The following is a 13205-nucleotide window of genomic DNA, read 5'->3' on the forward strand; positions in this document are numbered from 1 at the left end:
TCCAGCTCATGCAACATTTTGGATCCATTTAACAAGGCACAGGGTTTTGCCTGAAGCAAAAGAACCTGGGAAGTGGAGCACAAAAAGCAATGGATTCTGGGATGAGGATCCTTTCCTTGTTCTGATCTAATTACCAGATCAGCCAGCCCTTGATGGTAATTGTTTCTAGGAGCATTCTGTATGGTATGCTTTTGTATTTTGTGCATTTGTAAATTGCTTATTCAAATTTTGTTAGCCATCTTGGGAATTCTGCTGAAAAGTGGGATATATGTACAGTAGGTAGGTAGATGATGATACATGGTAGATAGAGAAATGATATATAGATAGACAGACAGACTTTGGGTGGAAGGGGTTGCAAAACAATCAACCCTCCAAAAATTCTACGAATCTGTGGACTTACTTTAAACCATCTCCAGTAGCAAGTATGCAAGTGTTCTTACAGGTGGTATTCAGAAACTTACCCTGATAGGTGCTCTGACAAAGTCCAACAACAGTCCTTCTGTGAGTCACGTGTGTGTGTGTGTGTGTGTGTGTTTAAAAAAAGAAAGACTAAGGCGCAACTAACCCATCAAGCTTTGACGCACACTCCAACATGATTAATTGCCTTGTCTTGCCTCAGAGCATCTTCAAGGTTCTCATGATGTGCAAAAAGCTAATGACACATATTTTGCAGGAAAGGTGAAATGACTTAAATTTATCTATTCAATTGGGCATGGATTCAGGAGGCTTTGGGGTCTAGAAAAGACAGCTTCTAGTTGAACCAGTGGCTTACTGGTCCTTAGGCCAAAGATGGTCAATTCACTCACGAAGGGGGTGGTATTGTGTTCCCAGCTACACCCCAACAATCCTCCCCTGACTTGGCTTAGTTGTAAATACTTCTACACCAGACCTGGATCTTTGCTTGAACAGTCCACGAGGCCTTGAGCTCAAATGCCTACTGTGCATTTTCAGCCTGGGCTTTCCAATTCCTCTTTCCTTCTATCTGCTTGTTAGATGGACTCTTGATTTTGACTCTCCTTGACTCTGGTTCCCTCTGCGCCTGTCAACCAGATGGAACTTCTTACCTAGTACCTGTTGGGACCTGCCAGCTCCAGCAGCCTGAGTTGAATCGAACCTTTTCAGGCGGCGGGGGTGGGGGGTGGGAGTTCATATGCTGGACTAACTAGGAGCAGATTCCCCCTAGTGAGGACTCAAGGCCAGCAGTATTAAGGATGCCCCAGCCTTGCATCTCACTGAAGCCAGGTCCTTAGATGCAGCCCAGTGTCCTGTTCTTGAGTTCCTCCTATGTCATAAGAGAGGCATCCCCAAACTTCGGCCCTCCAGATGTTTTGGACTACAATTACCATCTCCCCCGGGCCCCGACCACTGGTCCTGTTAGCTAGGGATCATGGGAGTTGTAGGCCAAAACATCTGGAGGGCTGCAGTTTGGGGATGCCTGTCATAAGACCACTATCAGCCTGATCACCCCCTGCATCCCAGAAGTAAAGGTGGTGGTGAGCCCAGAGAGAAGTTCCCATTAGAAGGCAGAATGTTCATAAGGCATTCTGCTCTTGCGGAGAAGGTGTCAATAAACCTGCTTCACTTCATTGTTGCTAAAATAAAAAAAATCCTTCAGTAGCACCTTAAAGACCAACTAAGTTTTTATTTTGGTATGAGCTTTCGTGTGCATGCACACTTCTTCAGATACAGTGAAATGGAAGTTTCCAGGCACTTATGTAGAGAAGGGGTGGGGAGGGGTGGGGATGGGGAGGGGGGATCACTCAGAAGGGTGGTGGAAATGGGTGATTGACTGACTGATAGCTGTTGATGACCGGAAACGACTGCAAATGGTTTTGCATGAAAAAGCAAGGGTGGAGATGGCTGAAGATCGCTTATCATGTATAATGAGATAAGAACCCGATATCTCTGTTCAAACCAGGTCCCTCCATGGTTTTGAGCTTGGTGATAAGTTGCAATTCAGCAACTTCTCTTTCCAGTCTATTTCTGAAATTCTTTTGTAGTAAGACAGCTACTTTGAGATCTTGTATAGAATGTCCTGGGAGATTGAAGTGTTCTCCTACTGGTTTTTCTGTCTTCTGGTTCCTGATGTCAGATTTATGTCCATTTATCCTTTGGCGTAGGGTTTGGCCTGTTTGTCCAATATAGAGAGCTGAAGGGCACTGTTGGCATTTGATGGCATACACAATGTTAGAGGATGAGCAATTAAATAGTCCTGAGATGGTATGTTGGATGTTGTTGGGGCCAGTAATGGTATTGTCTGGGTGTATGTGGCAGCAAAGTTGGCATCTGGGTTTATTGCAGGCTCTGGTACCAGTGTCCATGTTAAGTCTGGTGGTTGTATTATTGTGGGTGAGGAGTTGTTTAAGATTGGGTGGCTGTCTGTAGGCAATGAAAGGTCTTCCTCCCAGAGCTTGAGAAAGGGAGCTGTCATTGTCCAGGAGAGGCTGTAGATCTCTGATGATGCGTTGTACTGTTTTAACTTGGGAGCTGTATGTGATGACTAGTGGTGTTCTGTTATTTTCTTTTTTGGGTCTGTCTTGCAGCAGGTTCTCTCTAGGTATCTGTCTGGCTCTGTTGATCTGTTGTTTAACTTCATCAGGTGGATATTTTAGTTCTAAAAAGGTTTGCTGTAGATCTCTTAGGTGAGATTCTCTGTCTGTAGAGTTGGAACAGATGCGGTTGTAACGTAAGGCCTGGCTGTAGACGATGGATTGTTTGGTATGTTTGGGATGGTAGCTAGAAGCATGTAGATATGTTTGTCGGTCAGTTGGTTTTCTGTATAAGGTGGTGTCTATATGTCCATCCTGTATTTTTATAGTAGTGTCCAAAAAATGTATTTCTTGCATAGATTGGTTCATTGTTAGGTTGATGGTGGGGTGAAAGTCATTGAATGTCTGGTGGAAGGTTTCCAGGGTCTGTTGTCCATGTGTCCAGATAATAAAAATATCGTCAATGTATCGCAGGTACAGGAGAGGTTTGAGTGGGTAGGAGTTAAGGAAACGTTGTTCTAAATCTGCCATGAAGATGTTGGCATACTGTGGGGCCATGCGGGTGCCCATGGCTGTGCCGCTGATTCATTGTTGCTGATACATTAAAATAGTTCCATTTATTTAATGGGTGCTGCCTTGAGCTCTCTTTTTTCTTGGGAAGTACAATTGTTGAAAACAACCAACCAAAGGGCTTGTGAAATCATGGCCTCCTCCACTGAAGATGGGCCAATAATGGTGAAGCTGTAAAGTCTGCTTCAAGAACTAACAGTTTCTGCTAAAAAAGGACGACTGTTGGTTTGTGGGAGGGATTACCTGCTTTTTTGGCCTGTGTTTGTTATGGGATGTATTTTGCTTTTGGGGAGAGGGTTCTAAGCTTTGCCAGTTTTTCTTCTGTGAAATGAGTATTTTATGATGCCTACAATGAGTCCAGAAAGGTTGGGGTCCTTTCCCTGGCACTTGAGTCTAGCATTAGCCTTCCTTCCTAGCTAGGCAGCTCCCCATCTTCCTTGCAATCCTGGGGCTCCAAATCCATGGACTCTTGTATTGGTGGAAATGAGCCAGGTTGATTATCAGTCCCTGGGTTGCAGCAATATCTGCCCCCGTATTGAGCCTCTTGTAGTTTTTCTCCAGTATTCTGTTCGCCTTACACTGCAGCTTCCACAAACTCAGCTGCCTATGACTCCACCCAAACAAAGGTTTTTTCTTCCACGGCTTCTATTACAGGGATCCTGCTTCAGATTCCATAACCTGGCATAAGAATGATAGCAATATTGTGATTGTATGAGCTCATTTCTCGCCTCCTACAATGAAACCCTAGAAATACAACCAAACCAATCTCCAGTAACTCTCAGTGCAAACTGCAGTTCTGCTGATACCAAATTGGACGATGAATGAATGAATGAATGAATGAATGAATGAATGAACCTGCTTCAGTTTTCAGCTGCATCTTCAGCTGAAAATATGCTCAATTCTGTGGCACCAAGAATTTCTGTAGTATGGTTATACTATTGGATCAGGCTCACGCTGACAGATACAAGAGACGGAGCTTAAAATGACCATGGATATATATATATATACACTATAGATATAAGCTGATTGAATAGTAACACCCTGTTACCAAGTAGCTCTGGTTTTAAAATGTGCAGTCACAGCATGTAAGAAGGGGCGTCACCCCTGCAGTGCACAACTGTCTGCACTGCCGTTCACTGGGACTGGAGTAGGGCATGGCAGGATAGCACTGAGTGAAGAAGTTGCCACACACACTTGTGCTCATCCCCTCCCACCTGGTGCTTCCCTTACCCTTTGTGCCCCCATGCCCTGCCCTTTATCAGTCCCAGTGAGCAACAGTGACACTGCAGCCCAGGGGGCAGTGTTGAGTCAGGACCCCACCAATTCCGCCAAGTCTGTAAATCTGCTCTCTGAATTCCGGTGGCTTCATAGCTCAAATGCACACATATTTTCCCTCCGAAAAATAGTTTAGTCTCCACTACATTTATCAGCTTCCTATTTTCAGGCCTGGGTTAAGGGCATGAAGGGCCTGGGTACAATTAATTATAATAAACAGCAATAATAATAATCCTAAAATCACTAAACGAACCATCTAAAAGTTACAAAAGTATTTGAATCAAAGACAATATCCAATGGCGTAGCAAGGTCAGGTGGTACCTGATGCGGAAAATTTCTTATCACCACTCTTCTCCCCACATTGGAATTATTAAAAGAATGAAAAGTAGGATACTTACAGTTGCAAGTGTTATTTTCTGGTTTATACTTAACATTGTGAGCATAAGCACTTAAAAACTTTTTTTCACGATGGGAATTTCTTATGAATGTTTTTTTTTTACTTAATTTCTCTATTTTGCAGCTTTGGCTTAACATACAAATACAAATAGCATGCATCATAACTTTTACATTACTTACCAAACCCAATATCATAGAGAAGAGGATGATCACAATGAATCAATGAACTAAAAAATGTAACAAAAATAAATTCAGCATGGCACTTATAAGCTTCAGTAATAATGCACATCTATCTCAACAGAATGATGTGGGGTGACTGACCGGCACGGCAGCGGATAGGATTGGTTGTGGGTTGAGTGATGATGAGTCACCGGTTGTTTACGTCTCGCTCAAGTACAAACTGCAGAGACAGACTTTGTCAAATTGGCGGAAAGAAGCACCCCTTCCCCTTCCTTATCCATACGCTCTCCACTATGCAGAGTTGAGTTTAGCCGCGTTTCGTTGCATTTGTTGACTGAACTAAGAAGTTTCAATACGTATTACAGTGGTACCTCTACTTACGAATTTAATGCGTTCCGAATGCACATTCGTAAGTCGGAAAAAAATGTAAGTAGAATCCCATAGGACTGCATTGGGAGAAAAAAATCGTAAGTTGAAGCAACCCTATCTAAAAATTCGTAAGTAGAAAAAATCCTATCTAAACCACATCCAAGATGGCAGAGGGAGCTCCATTTGTAAGTAGAAACATTCGTAAGTAGAGGTACCACTGTACATATTTGCGTGAAATATGCACGTGCTGAACAATATTTATAAATGGTCCCTGGGATTTATATAGAAATACAGCTTTGAATTGTTGAGGTTAATTAATTGCCAGATGAAGTTATTAAACTCATTTTAAATAATATTATATTTTCCAAAAAAAGGGTCGTGAGCCCCCCTATTTTTAAACACACACACACACACACACACATTTTATTTTAAAAACACATATTTTTGCCATTTTGTCACCCCCTCAGTGATGACACCTGAGGTGGTTGCACCCACCACACACACACCCTTCCTACGCCACTAAATCGTTCACTACACTGATTTATTCTGTTTCTGGTTTAGCTTGGGTTTTTCTGCTGGCTTTAGCTGTGGCAAAGTCATAAGCACTTAGATTCCCCTTCCCGCCCATCCTAAGGCTTAGAGCAGGGGTTCCCAACAAAATTTTCTCGAGGACCCCTCATCGAGCAGCTATTGTGACAAGGACCCCCATTAATTCCTAATCCTATAATTAAAAAGTGAGAGCCAAATTAAGAGTCTTTTTATATTTTATATTTATATGTTTTTTACAGTTACAACAGAGTACTCCATCAGTATACAGTTAGTTTTAATTTTCAGTTCTTAATGAGATGAGTTAAATCTGTCCTTTGAGTCCATTATTTCTGAAATATTAGGTTTGTTTACAAACACTACTGTTTTGCAAAGAGGCAGCGCGCGCCAGGGAGGAGGGAGGGGAATGGAGAAGACAGGGTACCTGCACAGCAGCGCACAAATGAAGCCGATGCGCGCAAAGCATCTTGGGGAGGTGAGCGTTGGTAGAATGCGCGTGCTGCCTCTTTGCAAAACAGTAGTGTTTGTAAAGCGCCACCTAATGGCATACAGCAGAACTACTGCCTCTATCTAATTCTAGTTTTGCGCTAGACTCTGCTCATGCAGGAAGCGGCCAAAACAAAAAATCTGTTATCATACGAAATATATTTAATATATTTTTTATTCTAATAGCATCTTGCGGACCCCTCTAGCATAGCTCGCGGACCCCTGGGGGTCCTCGGACCACCTGTTGGGAACCACTGGCTTAGAGAGACTGACCAGCCCAAGGTCATCCAGCGAGTTTTGTGACTGAGCTGGGAAACTGAGAGCCTAAAAAAGGGTAGCATCCCCTGAGGCTTATTCGCCTGAGGATTAATCCAATCCTGTGTAATTTGTCCAGAAACTTCAAAACCTTGAATTTATCTAAAACGGAGCCTCCTTGCCCTATCGGTGTTTGAAAAGTCAAGTCCTGATTGCCACTATCAATTCAAAATGTTAAGAAGTCATATTTGATATGGCTTTAAGAGGGTCTGAATGTTAAAGCTCTCGTGAGCTGCATTTGGAAGGGGGGGAAAGCCTCATTATGATTAATTAAGTAATAAGTATTTCGCTTTGGTTCATGGCTGTGTTTGCAGAGAATCTTGACAGTGCCACTTTTTGTGAGGAGGAATGTTAATTAGATGCACACACCATGATGGGTAGATCTGCACCCTGGAAAAGGCATGAAATGAATAAGTCCCTCTTAGATGTCAGAATACCCAGAAGAACACCAAAAGGTAAAAAGAACTATTGACAGGTCAACATCTTCCTTTCCATTCATTTACCCACGCTATAGTATCTGTTTCGCCACACAATAAGGCTGTGTTATGAACTGGAATTAAAACAGTTGAGTGTTACACAATTCTGACCCTAGGAACACCAGGTGCTGTTTTGTGATAGGCTCAAACTAAAACCAGGTGGCACTGTGGGTTAAACCACAGAGCCTAGAGCTTGCTGATCAGAAGGTTGGCGGTTCGAATCCCTGCGACGGGGTGAGCTCCCGTTGCTCGGTCCCAGCTCCTGCCAACCTAGCAGTTTGAAAGCATGTCAAAGTGCAAGTAGATAAATAGGGACCGCTACAGCGGGAAGGTAAACGGCATTTCCATGTGCTGCTCTGGTTCGCCAGAAGCGGCTTTGTCATGCTGGCCACATGACCTGGAAGCTGTACGCCGGCTCCCTCGGCCAATAATGCGAGATGAGCGCCGCAACCCCAGAGTCGGTCACGACTAGACCTAATGGTCAGGGGTCCCTTTACCTTTACCTAAAACTATCTAAGGCTAAACGGATAGTTGCCTGTTTGCTAAGTCCTTTGTATAAGTTGATGAACTTTTTAAAGAAGGGAAGGAATGACTTTTGGGAACAAAACATTTTGCTTTCAGTGTGAAAAAGTGTCTGTTTCCCCCTCCCCTGCCAAAACTAAAGAGTCCAACAATCTTGAGTTTTCTGTTTGTTTTTTACAACAGTGCCAAGTTTTCATGGGGAAAATTTTATCCCAAAAGCAGTATTTTACAGTTCAACAACCAAAGAGAGAAAGAGAATAACGAGAGCTTTGGATCTGGAAAAAATAATAATGTGTGTGAAATAACAGATGATAAAAAGAGAGGATGCCCAGCCCAATTCAAAGCATAGCCTGGCCAAATGAGTCGCAAGCAAAATCTGGAATAAGCATCCCCTTAGAGAATAGATCTCTAAGAACATATGGGACTTCCTTTTGGGAGGCACATTTTCCATCTCAGCTTTGTTCTGCTTTCTGCTATTGATCTTATCATTTTGTTTGTTCGGAGGATTTGTTGCTGCTGTAGCTTCCTAACACTTGAAGATCATTCAAAGAAATGGCATTCCTGACATTATTAAAATAAATAACTTGATAACACCATGAGGAAACAGCTCATTGGATGTAGCATCTGGCAATGCTGCTCCCCAGAGGACTTCCAGGCTCAAAAGTCCTTTATTAACTGAGCTTCCAGCCAATGGTCAGGAAGGAAATGCATTTGTTGCACAGAGCAGAAGGACGTGCCATTCATCTTACATCACTTACAAAAGACTTCAAGGATTACACTAGGGTTCAAAGCCCTACTCAGCAATGAAGCTCACCGGCAGACATGAGGCCAGTCACTGGATATCCATTTAAGCTGCCTTCTCATGAACATGAAGGTCCTCATTAGCCCTTTTTACTCTCCAAAAATATATAGACTCAATGCATGGGGAGAAGTAATGGGATTGCACCCACTGTCCCCATATCTTACCTCAACAGCAGGTGCGGCATCCTTATCTGACCCCTTGGAGTCTTCAGCCAACTTTCCACAGATCATACCTTTTCCACAGGCTACAGCCCTCGGCGGTCCAGCTCTGCATCCTCCTTGCATGCTTTTGCATGGATGGACTGTTTTCTTGAACAATAAAAATGCCTCTCACTTGCCAGGATAGAGAGATGTGCGGGTAGGCATAAAGATTGTGTCGCCGGAATGTAACCTACATACAAAATTGCTCTGGTCGCTTTTGTCTCTGGTCCACCAACCCCAGAATCCCAGAAGTTTCCCCATGAAGACAAGCAACCCTTAGGTTGAAAAAGATCCCACACCGCTGTTCCATACATTCAGCTGAAGGTGTGAACAGAGCCCTGCATAGAACCGTACTAATGCAAGCGCTAGTCTGTTTGGGCTTTAACAGGATTTCTGATCATGCAGAAGAATTTATGGTCATATATCCACAGAGGGTTCTGTTCATATATTCCATAAAGCTTCCTGATCACCGAGAAGATTGGCCTTGGGTACAACTGTAGTTGTGATGGAGACTACCCATGTCTTCTTCTGAGCCCATAGACACCAGGAATAGCAGGCATGGTTCTTTTCCCTCCTCCAGTGACTGAGCCTACATACTTTTGAAAGTGCACAGAATCACAAGGTATGAAATGAACAGACATAACGCATGTACCTTGTACCACAAGGTCAAATCCCACAATACTATTACACGATACCAGAAGAACAGAGAACAGAAGCCATTGTAGTACCCTCCAACCCTGGAAGCCATTCCAACAACATTTGAAGGACAACACTGCTGGAATGAAAGGGGCCTCTTCCCAAGCCACTCTTGTCCTAGTGCCATTTTTTTCAATGGGGCTTGCAGTAGAGGACAGACCCAATGGATTGTGCCCAACAATTTGAACCTATGTCTATCATGCCACAAACAAACTTAAAAAGTAAGGGATGCTTCTTCCCAGATAAATATAAGTCAAAGGTAAAGGACCCCTGGACAGTTAAGTCCAGTCAAAGGCAACTGTGGGGTTGTGGCGCTCATCTCGCTTTCAGGCCGAGGGAGCCGGCATTTGTCCACAGACAGCTTTCCGGGTGATGTGGCCAGCATGACTAAACCACTTCTGACACAACGGAACACAGTGATGGAAACCAGAGCACATGGAAACATTGTTTACCTTGCCGCCACAACGGTATCTATTTATCTACTTGCACTGGTGTGTTTTTGAACTGCTAGGTTGGCAGGAGCTGGGACAGAGCAATGGGAGCTCACCCCACTGCGGGGATTTGAACCGCCAACCTTCTGACCGGCAAAGCCCAAGAGGCTCAGTGGTTTAGACCACAGCGCCACCCACGTCCCAGTTAAATATATGCTGCCTAAGACTGCAGTCGCTTGCAACATTTACACCACAAGTAAGTCTAATTAAACGTTGTAGGCCTTGCTTCTAAGTATACATGACTATAAAGGGCTGCAGCTCTCTTTTCCAAGCACCATATTGGTAAATGTCCTTGTTTCACACTGTAAAGTGTGCAAGAGGTAGTAACAGCAACAGCGACTCTGCTTCCAAAAAGGGGACGACAAAGATCTTAATCATGACAGGCTAATTTCAATTCTATGCCCGCGGGAAAATTCAGCAGGAAGCACGCTTCTTGTTTACAAATGACGCCTTATCGTCTCGAACTATCTGGTTTCCATTTGCTTCCTCCGATGACACCAGCATTATTAAAAGGAGAAGGGGGAAAAGGTACTGTTAACACTTGGTCCATGATAAATGATAGTGACAGCGCAGCCTTGAGAAAGGTTTCTCTGCAGCCTCGCCAGCGACGCAGGAGAAACATTTACATTTTCATCTCACTGAGGCTAATATTTTGGTGGCTGATATTACATTTGCTCTTTTTCTTTTTCTCTTTTGCTGATCCAGGCCTGTATCAGGTGTCATCTTATCTTGAGGTTGGCTTTGAGACAGCAAGTTATTACATGCAACAGCAAGTTTGCCTGGTCCTTAATGATACTTTCAGGTGCCACAAAATTGGCAAGTCAAGCTTGCTATGGGCTGATTTTGCGATATTTTTTGGGGGGGGAGAAATTTTTGCTTCACAATTAAAATGTTGCAATTGGGCAGCTGCCTTGGCCTAACCATCCGTTGGATCAAAGGTAGGTATTTTGTTTCCCTGGTTGGGAAGGGAAAAAAAAAAGCTCCTGGGAAGGAGTAATAGGTGGACAGAATTGCTCTTACAAGCTCCACACACACACACCATTACATGTGTGTGTTTGTGGAACAGGCACAGGCAAACTTGGCCCTCCAGATGTTTTGGGACTACAACTCCCACCATCCCTAGCTAACAGGACCAGTGTTCAGGGGTGATGGGAATTGTATTCTCAAAACATCTGGAGGGCCAAGTTTGCCTATGCCTGGTGTGGAACAAGAGTCACGGCATAATGCTTGATTTCTATAGTGTTTTTAATATTTAGTTGGGAGTTGCCCAGAGTGGCTGGGCAAACCCTGCTAGGTGGGCGGGGCAATAATAATAATAATAATAATAATAATAATAATAATAATAATATCTTGGAGTCTTAGATATATTCAGTATTAAACAGCTGGGCCATAAAGAAGGCTGATCGCCGAAGAATTGATGCTTTTGAATTTTGGCGTTAGAGGAGACTCTTGAGAGTCCCATGGACTGCAAGAAGATCAAACCTATCCATTCTGAAGGAAATCAGCCCCGAGTGCTCACTGGAAGGACAGATCCTGAAGCTGAGGCTACAATACTTTGGCCACCTCATGAGAAGAGAAGACTCCCTGGAAAAGACCCTGATGTTGGGAAAGATTGAGGGCACAAGGAGAAGGGGATGACAGAGGACGAGATGGCTGGACAGTGTTCTTGAAGCTACAAACATGAATTTGACCAAACTGTGGGAGGCAGTGGAAGACAGGAGTGCCTGGTGTGCTATGGTCCATGGGGTCACGAAGAGTCGGACACGACTAAACGACTAAACAACAACAAACAGCAAAAAAGCTGTAAATGAATAAGGAGCTGAGATTGGGCACTCCAAATTAAGCTTCGGGTCATTACAAAGTTTTAAAGATGCCCTTAGTGTACTTGTATGCATGGAGGGTTTTCTCAGTGAAACATCAGGTGATTGACAGCTGGGTTGTCCTGCCCACCTGTCAGCATCTATTGCGCAGCATTTCCCCAGCAGCCAGCAGGTGGGATTATTATGGCCCCTTTCCATGAGTTGTACACATTTTTATTCCCATTTTGCGGCTGGAGAACTGCATCACGGTACTGTATTTGGATAAGTGCAAATTTCAAAGGATAGCTGTGTTTCGGATCACATATTGTTTGAGGAAGTGAAAATTGGACAGGCTTGCCTTATTCTTCACCCCTAATTGGTTGGCCACTTTATCAGGTTTATCCCGACAGGATTTACTGGACCTGGGTGCAGCTCATTTGTAACTTGGCTTGTAGATAATTCAGAGATCCTTCTTCAAAATTGACCTTTTGTATTGTGACGATAGTGTCTTTCTTTCCTTTTTTACAGCCCCCCCCCCAAAACTGCAGAAACTAGTTGCCAACGGAAGTTTGTCACCCACCTTGCCCAGTGTGAACACAGTCAGTGGAATGTGGATGTGCGACTGTCAGGGGCACCTACAGGCAACAGAGATCTGGCTTTACTAAGGGAGGGCAGCAGAGGATGGGAAACAGACGAGAAGAATCAAGGGAACGAATGCTGCAAAAGGGAGAAAAAGGTGAGGGTAGCACCAAAGAAAAATGAGAGTGAAAGGGAGACAGAGCAAGGTGTTCTCACTGATTGCTGCTAAACAAAATGTTTAGGAAGCAGGCCTGGCTCGCCCATTGACTCTAGTGGCACAATGCACCACGGCGCCTGGGCGATCAGGGGGCGCTGAAGGGCGCCCCAGCAAGTGGGGGAGCTTCGCGGCGGCCTCCCTTTTCCCTCCACCAGCCGCGCCGCGAGAGCAGGGAGGGAAGCGAGCGGAACATGGGCACTAGGACCCTGTTCCGCTCTGCAGCGCCAGGGTCATCCCTCACCCCGGCGCTGCGTTTCATTGGTAGAGGTGACGCCACATGGCAGCACCTCTACCAATGAAACGCAGCGCCCTGTTGGCGGAAAGGAACCCGCCATGGCCCGGCCTGCCCAGGCACCCCGCTCCGCTGGGAGAAGGGAGGAAGGTCGCGCGGAGCAGCAGCGCCCCCTCCCCCACTCAATCCGGCGGCATCGGACAGGCAGGCGGCCTCCGGCACAGCGCGGCCCTGCTGTGAGGTGTGGGGGCAGCCATGAGGCTCCTGCCGCCCGGCACGCCAGGTAAGAGTTTTCCTTTTTTTAAGAGTGGGGGGGCGCCCGAGGGATCCCTGCACCAGGGCGCCCGATGACCTTAAGACGGCCCTGTTAGGAAGCAATTTTGCTTAGAAAAAGACGACTGCCTTAATAAATCTGAAGAGCAGAGGAGCTTTTATTTAATTCTACTTTTATTTCAGTATACTGACATCTGATGGCAAAAGCCTGAAACTGCGTCACTAACAGACCATCTAATTACCTGACCTCCCAATCCAGCCCAGGAAGCTTCCTCTGGTCTCTTTTCAGCTC

This window comes from Zootoca vivipara, chromosome 7 (assembly GCF_965207765.1).
Source record: "Zootoca vivipara chromosome 7, rZooViv2.hap1.1, whole genome shotgun sequence".
NCBI classification, from domain to species: Eukaryota; Metazoa; Chordata; class Lepidosauria; order Squamata; family Lacertidae; genus Zootoca; species Zootoca vivipara.